A 14,248-nucleotide genomic window follows, 5' to 3' on the forward strand; every position below is an offset into this window, starting at 1 on the left:
AACGCATAACGCATAACGCATGACACATTACTCATAACGCATTACGCATAACGCATAACGCATAACGGATAACGCATAATGCATAACGCATAACGCTTAACGCATAACGCATAACGCATAACGCATAACGCATAACGCATAACGCATAACGCATAACGCATAACGCATAACGCCTAACGCGTAACGCGTAACGGATAACGCATAACGCATAACGCATAACGCATAACGCATAACGCATAACGCATAACGCATAACGCATAACGCATAACGCATAACGCATAACGCATAACGCATGACGCATGACGCATAACGCATAACGCATAACGCATAACGCATAACGCATAACGCATAACGCATAACGCATAACGCATAACGCATAACGCATATCGCATAACGCATAACGTTCAATGAAAAAGTCATAACGCATAACGCATATCGCATAACCCGTAAAGCACAACGCATAACACATAACGCATAACGCATAACACATAACGCATAATGCATAACGTATAACGCTTAACGCATAACGCATAACACATAACGCATAACGCATAACGCATAACGCATAACGCATAACGCATAACGCATAACGCATAACGCATAACGCGTAACGCGTAACGCATAACGCGTAACGCGTAACGCATAACGCATAACGCATAACGCATAACGCATAACGCATAACGCATAACGCATAACGCATAACGCATAACGCACAACGCATAACGCATAACGCATAACGCATAACGCATAACGCATAACGCATAACGCGTAACGCATAACGCGTAACGCATAACGCATAACGCATAACGCATAACGCATAACGCATGACACATTACTCATAACGCATTACGCATAACGCATAACGGATAACGCATAATGCATAACGCATAACGCTTAACGCATGACGCATATCGCATAACGCATAACGCATAACGCATAACGCATAACGGATAACGCATAACGCATAATGCATAACGCATAACGCATAACGCATAACGCATAACGCATAACCCATAACGCATAACGCATAACCCATAACGAATAACGCATAACGCTCAATGGAAAAGTCATAACGCATAACGCTCAATGAAAAAGTCATAATGCTTAACGCATAACGCATAACGCATAACGCATAACGCATAACGCATAACGCATAACGCATAACGCATAACGCATAACGCATAACGCATAACGCATAACGCATAACGCATAACGCATAACGCACATCGCATAACGCATAACGCATAACGCATAACGCATAACGCATAACGAATAACGCATAACGCATAACGCATAACGCATAACGCATAACGCGTAACGCATAACGCGTAACGCATAACGCATAACGCATAACGCATAACGCATAACGCATATCGCATAACGCATAACGCATAACGCATAACGCATAACGCATAACGCATAACGAATAACGCATAACGCATAACGCATAACGCGTAACGCATAACGCGTAACGCATAACGCATAACGCATAACGCATAACGCATAACGCATAACGCATAACGCATAACGCATAACGCATAACGCATATCGCATAACGCATAACGTTCAATGAAAAAGTCATAACGCATAACGCATATCGCATAACCCGTAAAGCACAACGCATAACACATAACGCATAACGCATAACACATAACGCATAACGCATAACGTATAACGCTTAACGCATAACGCATAACACATAACGCATAACGCATAACGCATAACGCATAACGCATAACGCATAACGCATAACGCGTAACGCGTAACGCATAACGCATAACGCTTAACGCATAACGCATAACGCATAACGCATAACGCATAACGCATAACGCATAACGCATAACGCATAACGCATAACGCATAACGCATAACGCATAACGCATGACACATTACTCATAACGCATTACGCATAACGCATAACGCATAACGGATAACGCATAATGCATAACGCATAACGCTTAACGCATGACGCATGACGCATATCGCATAACGCATAACGCATAACGCATAACGCATAACGGATAACGCATAACGCATAATGCATAACGCATAACGCATAACGCATAACGCATAACGCATAACCCATAACGCATAACGCATAACCCATAACGAATAACGCATAACGCTCAATGGAAAAGTCATAACGCATAACGCTCAATGAAAAAGTCATAATGCTTAACGCATAACGCATAACGCATAACGCATAACGCATAACGCATAACGCACATCGCATAACGCATAACGCATAACGCATAACGCATAACGCATAACGCATAACGCATAACGCATAACGCATAACGAATAACGCATAACGCATAACGCATAACGCATAACGCATAACGCATAACGCGTAACGCATAACGCGTAACGCATAACGCATAACGCATAACGCATAACGCATAACGCATATCGCATAACGCATAACGCATAACGCATAACGCATAACGCATAACGCATAACGCATATCGCATAACGCATAACGTTCAATGAAAAAGTCATAACGCATAACGCATATCGCATAACCCGTAAAGCACAACGCATAACACATAACGCATAACGCATAACGCATAACGCATAACGCATAACGCATAACGCATAACGCATAACGCATAACGCATAACGCATAACGCATAACGCGTAACGCATAACGCGTAACGCATAACGCATAACGCATAACGCATAACGCATAACGCATAACGCATAACGCATAACGCATAACGCATAACGCATAACGCATAACGCATATCGCATAACGCATAACGTTCAATGAAAAAGTCATAACGCATAACGCATATCGCATAACCCGTAAAGCACAACGCATAACACATAACGCATAACGCTTAACACATAACGCATAACGCATAACGTATAACGCTTAACGCATAACGCATAACACATAACGCATAACGCATAACGCATAACGCATAACGCATAACGCATAACGCATAACGCGTAACGCGTAACGGATAACGCATAACGCTTAACGCATAACGCATAACGCATAACGCATAACGCATAACGCATAACGCATAACGCATAACGCATAACGCATAACGCATAACGCATAACGCATAACGCATAACGCATAACGCATAACGCATAACGCATAACGCATAACGCATAACGCATAACGCATAACGCATAACGCATAACGCATAACGCATAACGCATAACGCATAACGCATAACGCATAACGCATAACGCATAACGCATAACGCATAACGCGTAACGCATAACGCGTAACGCATAACGCATAACGCATAACGCATAACGCATAACGCATGACACATTACTCATAACGCATTACGCATAACGCATAACGCATAACGGATAACGCATAATGCATAACGCATAACGCTTAACGCATGACGCATATCGCATAACGCATAACGCATAACGCATAACGCATAACGCATAACGCATAACGCATAACGCATAACGCATAACGCATAACGCATGACACATTACTCATAACGCATTACGCATAACGCATAACGCATAACGGATAACGCATAATGCATAACGCATAACGCTTAACGCATGACGCATATCGCATAACGCATAACGCATAACGCATAACGCATAACGCATAACGCATAAGGCATAACGCATAACGCATGACACATTACTCATAACGCATTACGCATAACGCATAACGCATAACGGATAACACATAATGCATAACGCATAACGCTTAACGCATGACGCATATCGCATAACGCATAACGCATAACGCATAACGCATAACGGATAACGCATAACGCATAATGCATAACGCATAACGCATAACGCATAACGCATAACGCATAACCCATAACGCATAACGCATAACCCATAACGAATAACGCATAACGCTCAATGGAAAAGTCATAACGCATAACGCTCAATGAAAAAGTCATAATGCTTAACGCATAACGCATAACGCATAACGCATAACGCATAACGCATAACGCATAACGCATAACGCATAACGCACATCGCATAACGCATAACGCATAACGCATAACGCATAACGCATAACGCATAACGCATAACGCATAACGCATAACGAATAACGCATAACGCATAACGCATAACGCATAACGCATAACGCGTAACGCATAACGCGTAACGCATAACGCATAATGCATAACGCATAACGCATAACGCATATCGCATAACGCATAACGCATAACGCATAACGCATAACGCATAACGCATAACGCATAACGCATAACGCATAACGCATATCGCATAACGCATAACGTTCAATGAAAAAGTCATAACGCATAACGCATATCGCATAACCCGTAAAGCACAACGCATAACACATAACGCATAACGCATAACGCATAACGCATAACGCATAACGCATAACGCATAACGCATAACGCATAACGCATAACGCATAACGCATAACGCATAACGCATAACGCATAACGCGTAACGCATAACGCATAACGCATAACGCATAACGCATAACGCATAACGCATAACGCATAACGCATAACGCATAACGCATAACGCATAACGCATAACGCATAACGCATAACGCATAACGCATAACGCATAACGCATAACGCATAACGCATAACGCATAACGCATAACGCATAACGCATAACGCATAACGCATAACGCATAACGCATAACGCGTAACGCATAACGCGTAACGCATAACGCATAACGCATAACGCATAACGCATAACGCATGACACATTACTCATAACGCATTACGCATAACGCATAACGCATAACGGATAACGCATAATGCATAACGCATAACGCTTAACGCATGACGCATATCGCATAACGCATAACGCATAACGCATAACGCATAACGCATAACGCATAACGCATAACGCATAACGCATAACGCATAACGCATAACGCATAACGCATGACACATTACTCATAACGCATTACGCATAACGCATAACGCATAACGGATAACGCATAATGCATAACGCATAACGCTTAACGCATGACGCATATCGCATAACGCATAACGCATAACGCATAACGCATAACGGATAACGCATAACGCATAATGCATAACGCATAACGCATAACGCATAACGCATAACGCATAACGCATAACCCATAACGCATAACGCATAACCCATAACGAATAACGCATAACGCTCAATGGAAAAGTCATAACGCATAACGCTCAATGAAAAAGTCATAATGCTTAACGCATAACGCATAACGCATAACGCATAACGCATAACGCATAACGCATAACGCATAACGCATAACGCATAACGCATAACGCATAACGCATAACGCATAACGCATAACGCATAACGCATAACGCATAACGCATAACGCATAACGCATAACGCATAACGCATAACGCGTAACGCATAACGCGTAACGCATAACGCATAACGCATAACGCATAACGCATAACGCATATCGCATAACGCATAACGCATAACGCATAACGCATAACGCATAACGCATAACGCATAACGCATATCGCATAACGCATAACGTTCAATGAAAAAGTCATAACGCATAACGCATATCGCATAACCCGTAAAGCACAACGCATAACACATAACGCATAACGCATAACGCATAACGCATAACGCATAACGCATAACGCATAACGCATAACGCATAACGCATAACGCATAACGCATAACGCATAACGCGTAACGCATAACGCGTAACGCATAACGCATAACGCATAACGCATAACGCATAACGCATAACGCATAACGCATAACGCATAACGCATAACGCATAACGCATAACGCATAACGCATAACGCATATCGCATAACGCATAACGTTCAATGAAAAAGTCATAACGCATAACGCATATCGCATAACCCGTAAAGCACAACGCATAACACATAACGCATAACGCATAACACATAACGCATAACGCATAACGCATAACGTATAACGCTTAACGCATAACGCATAACACATAACGCATAACGCATAACGCATAACGCATAACGCATAACGCATAACGCATAACGCGTAACGCGTAACGGATAACGCATAACGCTTAACGCATAACGCATAACGCATAACGCATAACGCATAACGCATAACGCATAACACATAACGCATAACGCATAACGCATAACGCATAACGCATAACGCATAACGCATAACGCATAACGCATAACGCATAACGCATAACGCATAACGCATAACGCATAACGCCTAACGCGTAACGCGTAACGGATAACGCATAACGCATAACGCATAACGCATAACGCATAACGCATAACGCATAACGCATAACGCATAACGCATAACGCATAACGCATAACGCATAACGCATAACGCATAACGCATAACGCATAACGCATGACGCATGACGCATAACGCATAACGCATAACGCATAACGCATAACGCATAACGCATAACGCATAACGCATAACGCTCAATGGAAAAGTCATAACGCATAACGCTCAACGAAAAAGTCATAATGCTTAACGCATAACGCATAACGCATAACGCATAACGCATAACGCATAACGCATAACGCATAACGCATAACGCATAACGCACATCGCATAACGCATAACGCATAACGCATAACGCATAACGCATAACGCATAACGCATAACGCATAACGCATAACGCATAACGCATAACGCATAACGCATAACGCATAACGCATAACGCATAACGCATGACGCATGACGCATAACGCATAACGCATAACGCATAACGCATAACGCATAACGCATAACGCATAACGCATAACGCTCAATGGAAAAGTCATAACGCATAACGCTCAACGAAAAAGTCATAATGCTTAACGCATAACGCATAACGCATAACGCATAACGCATAACGCATAACGCATAACGCATAACGCATAACGCATAACGCATAACGCACATCGCATAACGCATAACGCATAACGCATAACGCATAACGCATAACGCATAACGCATAACGCATAACGCATAACGAATAACGCATAACGCATAACGCATAACGCATAACGCATAACGCATAACGCATAACGCGTAACGCATAACGCGTAACGCATAACGCATAACGCATAACGCATAACGCATAACGCATATCGCATAACGCATAACGCATAACGCATAACGCATAACGCATAACGCATAACGCATAACGAATAACGCATAACGCATAACGCATAACGCATAACGCGTAACGCATAACGCGTAACGCATAACGCATAACGCATAACGCATAACGCATAACGCATAACGCATAACGCATAACGCATAACGCATAACGCATAACGCATAACGCATAACGCATAACGCATAACGCATAACGCATATCGCATAACGCATAACGTTCAATGAAAAAGTCATAACGCATAACGCATATCGCATAACCCGTAAAGCACAACGCATAACACATAACGCATAACGCATAACACATAACGCATAACGCATAACGTATAACGCTTAACGCATAACGCATAACACATAACGCATAACGCATAACGCATAACGCATAACGCATAACGCATAACGCATAACGCATAACGCGTAACGCGTAACGCATAACGCATAACGCTTAACGCATAACGCATAACGCATAACGCATAACGCATAACGCATAACGCATAACGCATAACGCATAACGCATAACGCATAACGCATAACGCATAACGCATAACGCATAACGCATAACGCATAACGCATAACGCATAACGCATAACGCATAACGCATAACGCATAACGCATAACGCATAACGCATAACGCATAACGCATAACGCATAACGCATAACGCATAACGCATAACGCATAACGCATAACGCATAACGCATAACGCATAACGCATAACGCATAACGCATAACGCATAACGCATAACGCATAACGCATAACGCATAACGCATAACGCATAACGCATAACGCATAACGCATAACGCATGACACATTACTCATAACGCATTACGCATAACGCATAACGCATAACGGATAACGCATAATGCATAACGCATAACGCTTAACGCATGACGCATATCGCATAACGCATAACGCATAACGCATAACGGATAACGCATAACGCATAATGCATAACGCATAACGCATAACGCATAACGCATAACGCATAACCCATAACGCATAACGCATAACCCATAACGAATAACGCATAACGCTCAATGGAAAAGTCATAACGCATAACGCTCAATGAAAAAGTCATAATGCTTAACGCATAACGCATAACGCATAACGCATAACGCATAACGCATAACGCATAACGCATAACGCATAACGCATAACGCATAACGCATAACGCATAACGCACATCGCATAACGCATAACGCATAACGCATAACGCATAACGCATAACGCATAACGCATAACGAATAACGCATAACGCATAACGCATAACGCGTAACGCATAACGCGTAACGCATAACGCATAACGCATAACGCATAACGCATAACGCATAACGCATAACGCATAACGCATAACGCATAACGCATAACGCATAACGCATAACGCATAACGCATAACGCATATCGCATAACGCATAACGTTCAATGAAAAAGTCATAACGCATAACGCATATCGCATAACCCGTAAAGCACAACGCATAACACATAACGCATAACGCATAACACATAACGCATAACGCATAACGTATAACGCTTAACGCATAACGCATAACACATAACGCATAACGCATAACGCATAACGCATAACGCATAACGCATAACGCATAACGCATAACGCGTAACGCGTAACGCATAACGCATAACGCTTAACGCATAACGCATAACGCATAACGCATAACGCATAACGCATAACGCATAACGCATAACGCATAACGCATAACGCATAACGCATAACGCATAACGCATAACGCATAACGCATAACGCATGACACATTACTCATAACGCATTACGCATAACGCATAACGCATAACGGATAACGCATAATGCATAACGCATAACGCTTAACGCATGACGCATATCGCATAACGCATAACGCATAACGCATAACGCATAACGGATAACGCATAACGCATAATGCATAACGCATAACGCATAACGCATAACGCATAACGCATAACCCATAACGCATAACGCATAACCCATAACGAATAACGCATAACGCTCAATGGAAAAGTCATAACGCTTAACGCTCAATGAAAAAGTCATAATGCTTAACGCATAACGCATAACGCATAACGCATAACGCATAACGCATAACGCATAACGCATAACGCATAACGCATAACGCATAACGCATAACGCATAACGCATAACGCATAACGCACATCGCATAACGCATAACGCATAACGCATAACGCATAACTCATAACGCATAACGCATAACGCATAACGCATAACGCATAACGCATAACGCATAACGCATAACGCATAACGCATAACGCATAACGCATAACGCATAACGCATAACGCATAACGCATAACGCATAACGCATAACGCATATCGCATAACGCATAACGCATAACGCATAACGCATAACGCATAACGCATAACGCATAACGCATAACGCATAACGCATAACGCATAACGCATAACGCATAACGCATAACGCATAACGCATAACGCATAACGCATAACGCATAACGCATAACGCATAACGCATAACGCATAACGCATAACGCATAACGCATAACGCATAACGCATAACGCATAACGCATAACGCATAACGCATAACGCATAACGCATAACGCATAACGCATAACGCATAACGCATAACGCATAACGCATAACGCATAACGCATAACGCATAACGCATAACGCATAACGCATAACGCATAACGCATAACGCATAACGCATAACGCATAACGCATAACGCATAACGCATAACGCATAACGCATAACGCATAACGCATAACGCATAACGCATAACGCATAACGCATAACGCATAACGCATAACGCATAACGCATAACGCATAACGCATAACGCATAACGCATAACGCATAACGCATAACGCATAACGCATAACGCATAACGCATATCGCATAACGCATAACGTTCAATGAAAAAGTCATAAAGCATAACGCATATCGCATAACCCGTAAAGCACAACGCATAACACATGACGCATAACGCATAACACATAACGCATAACGCATAACGTATAACGCTTAACGCATAACGCATAACACATAACGCATAACGCATAACGCATAACGCATAACGCATGACGCATAACGCATAACGCATAACGCATAACGCGTAACGCGTAACGCATAACGCATAACGCTTAACGCATAACGCATAACGCATAACGCATAACGCATAACGCATAACGCATAACGCATAACGCATAACGCATAACGCATAACGCATAACGCATAACGCATGACACATTACTCATAACGCATTACGCATAACGCATAACGCATAACGGATAACGCATAATGCATAACGCATAACGCTTAACGCATGACGCATATCGCATAACGCATAACGCATAACGCATAACGCATAACGGATAACGCATAACGCATAATGCATAACGCATAACGCATAACGCATAACGCATAACGCATAACCCATAACGCATAACGCATAACCCATAACGAATAACGCATAACGCTCAATGGAAAAGTCATAACGCATAACGCTCAATGAAAAAGTCATAATGCTTAACGCATAACGCATAACGCATAACGCATAACGCATAACGCATAACGCATAACGCATAACGCATAACGCATAACGCATAACGCATAACGCACATCGCATAACGCATAACGCATAACGCATAACGCATAACGCATAACGCATAACGCATAACGCATAACGAATAACGCATAACGCATAACGCATAACGCATAACGCATAACGCATAACGCGTAACGCATAACGCGTAACGCATAACGCATAACGCATAACGCATAACGCATAACGCATATCGCATAACGCATAACGCATAACGCATAACGCATAACGCATAACGCATAACGCATAACGAATAACGCATAACGCATAACGCATAACGCATAACGCGTAACGCATAACGCGTAACGCATAACGCATAACGCATAACGCATAACGCATAACGCATAACGCATAACGCATAACGCATAACGCATAACGCATAACGCATAACGCATAACGCATAACGCATATCGCATAACGCATAACGTTCAATGAAAAAGTCATAACGCATAACGCATATCGCATAACCCGTAAAGCACAACGCATAACACATAACGCATAACGCATAACACATAACGCATAACGCATAACGTATAACGCTTAACGCATAACGCATAACACATAACGCATAACGCATAACGCATAACGCATAACGCATAACGCATAACGCATAACGCATAACGCGTAACGCGTAACGCATAACGCATAACGCATAACGCATAACGCATAACGCATAACGCATAACGCATAACGCATAACGCATAACGCATAACGCATAACGCATAACGGATAACGCATAACGCATAATGCATAACGCATAACGCATAACGCATAACGCATAACGCATAACCCATAACGCATAACGCATAACCCATAACGAATAACGCATAACGCTCAATGGAAAAGTCATAACGCTTAACGCTCAATGAAAAAGTCATAATGCTTAACGCATAACGCATAACGCATAACGCATAACGCATAACGCATAACGCATAACGCATAACGCATAACGCATAACGCATAACGCATAACGCATAACGCATAACGCACATCGCATAACGCATAACGCATAACGCATAACGCATAACTCATAACGCATAACGCATAACGCATAACGCATAACGCATAACGCATAACGCATAACGCATAACGCATAACGCATAACGCATAACGCATAACGCATAACGCATAACGCATAACGCATAACGCATAACGCATAACGCATATCGCATAACGCATAACGCATAACGCATAACGCATAACGCATAACGCATAACGCATAACGCATAACGCATAACGCATAACGCATAACGCATAACGCATAACGCATAACGCATAACGCATAACGCATAACGCATAACGCATAACGCATAACGCATAACGCATAACGCATAACGCATAACGCATAACGCATAACGCATAACGCATAACGCATAACGCATAACGCATAACGCATAACGCATAACGCATAACGCATAACGCATAACGCATAACGCATAACGCATAACGCATAACGCATAACGCATAACGCATAACGCATAACGCATAACGCATAACGCATAACGCATAACGCATAACGCATAACGCATAACGCATAACGCATAACGCATAACGCATAACGCATAACGCATAACGCATAACGCATAACGCATAACGCATAACGCATAACGCATAACGCATAACGCATAACGCATAACGCATAACGCATAACGCATAACGCATAACGCATAACGCATAACGCATAACGCATATCGCATAACGCATAACGTTCAATGAAAAAGTCATAAAGCATAACGCATATCGCATAACCCGTAAAGCACAACGCATAACACATGACGCATAACGCATAACACATAACGCATAACGCATAACGTATAACGCTTAACGCATAACGCATAACACATAACGCATAACGCATAACGCATAACGCATGACGCATAACGCATAACGCATAACGCATAACGCGTAACGCGTAACGCATAACGCATAACGCTTAACGCATAACGCATAACGCATAACGCATAACGCATAACGCATAACGCATAACGCATAACGCATAACGCATAACGCATAACGCATAACGCATGACACATTACTCATAACGCATTACGCATAACGCATAACGCATAACGGATAACGCATAATGCATAACGCATAACGCTTAACGCATGACGCATATCGCATAACGCATAACGCATAACGCATAACGCATAACGGATAACGCATAACGCATAATGCATAACGCATAACGCATAACGCATAACGCATAACGCATAACCCATAACGCATAACGCATAACCCATAACGAATAACGCATAACGCTCAATGGAAAAGTCATAACGCATAACGCTCAATGAAAAAGTCATAATGCTTAACGCATAACGCATAACGCATAACGCATAACGCATAACGCATAACGCATAACGCATAACGCATAACGCATAACGCATAACGCATAACGCACATCGCATAACGCATAACGCATAACGCATAACGCATAACGCATAACGCATAACGCATAACGCATAACGAATAACGCATAACGCATAACGCATAACGCATAACGCATAACGCATAACGCATAACGCGTAACGCATAACGCGTAACGCATAACGCATAACGCATAACGCATAACGCATAACGCATATCGCATAACGCATAACGCATAACGCATAACGCATAACGCATAACGCATAACGCATAACGAATAACGCATAACGCATAACGCATAACGCATAACGCGTAACGCATAACGCGTAACGCATAACGCATAACGCATAACGCATAACGCATAACGCATAACGCATAACGCATAACGCATAACGCATAACGCATAACGCATAACGCATAACGCATAACGCATATCGCATAACGCATAACGTTCAATGAAAAAGTCATAACGCATAACGCATATCGCATAACCCGTAAAGCACAACGCATAACACATAACGCATAACGCATAACACATAACGCATAACGCATAACGTATAACGCTTAACGCATAACGCATAACACATAACGCATAACGCATAACGCATAACGCATAACGCATAACGCATAACGCATAACGCATAACGCGTAACGCGTAACGCATAACGCATAACGCATAACGCATAACGCATAACGCATAACGCATAACGCATAACGCATAACGCATAACGCATAACGCATAACGCATAACGCATAACGCATAACGCATAACGCATAACGCATAACGCATAACGCATAACGCATAACGCATAACGCATAACGCATAACGCATAACGCATAACGCATAACGCATAACGCATAACGCATAACGCATAACGCATAACGCATAACGCATAACGCATAACGCATAACGCATAACGCATAACGCATAACGCATAACGCATAACGCATAACGCATAACGCATAACGCATAACGCATAACGCATAACGCATAACGCATAACGCATAACGCATAACGCATAACGCATAACGCATAACGCATAACGCATAACGCATAACGCATAACGCATAACCCATAACGCATAACGCATAACCCATAACGAATAACGCATAACGCTCAATGGAAAAGTCATAACGCATAACGCTCAATGAAAAAGTCATAATGCTTAACGCATAACGCATAACGCATAACGCATAACGCATAACGCATAACGCATAAC

The sequence above is a fragment of the Lasioglossum baleicum genome, unplaced genomic scaffold, assembly GCF_051020765.1.
Source record: "Lasioglossum baleicum unplaced genomic scaffold, iyLasBale1 scaffold0168, whole genome shotgun sequence".
In the NCBI taxonomy this organism is placed as follows: domain Eukaryota; kingdom Metazoa; phylum Arthropoda; class Insecta; order Hymenoptera; family Halictidae; genus Lasioglossum; species Lasioglossum baleicum.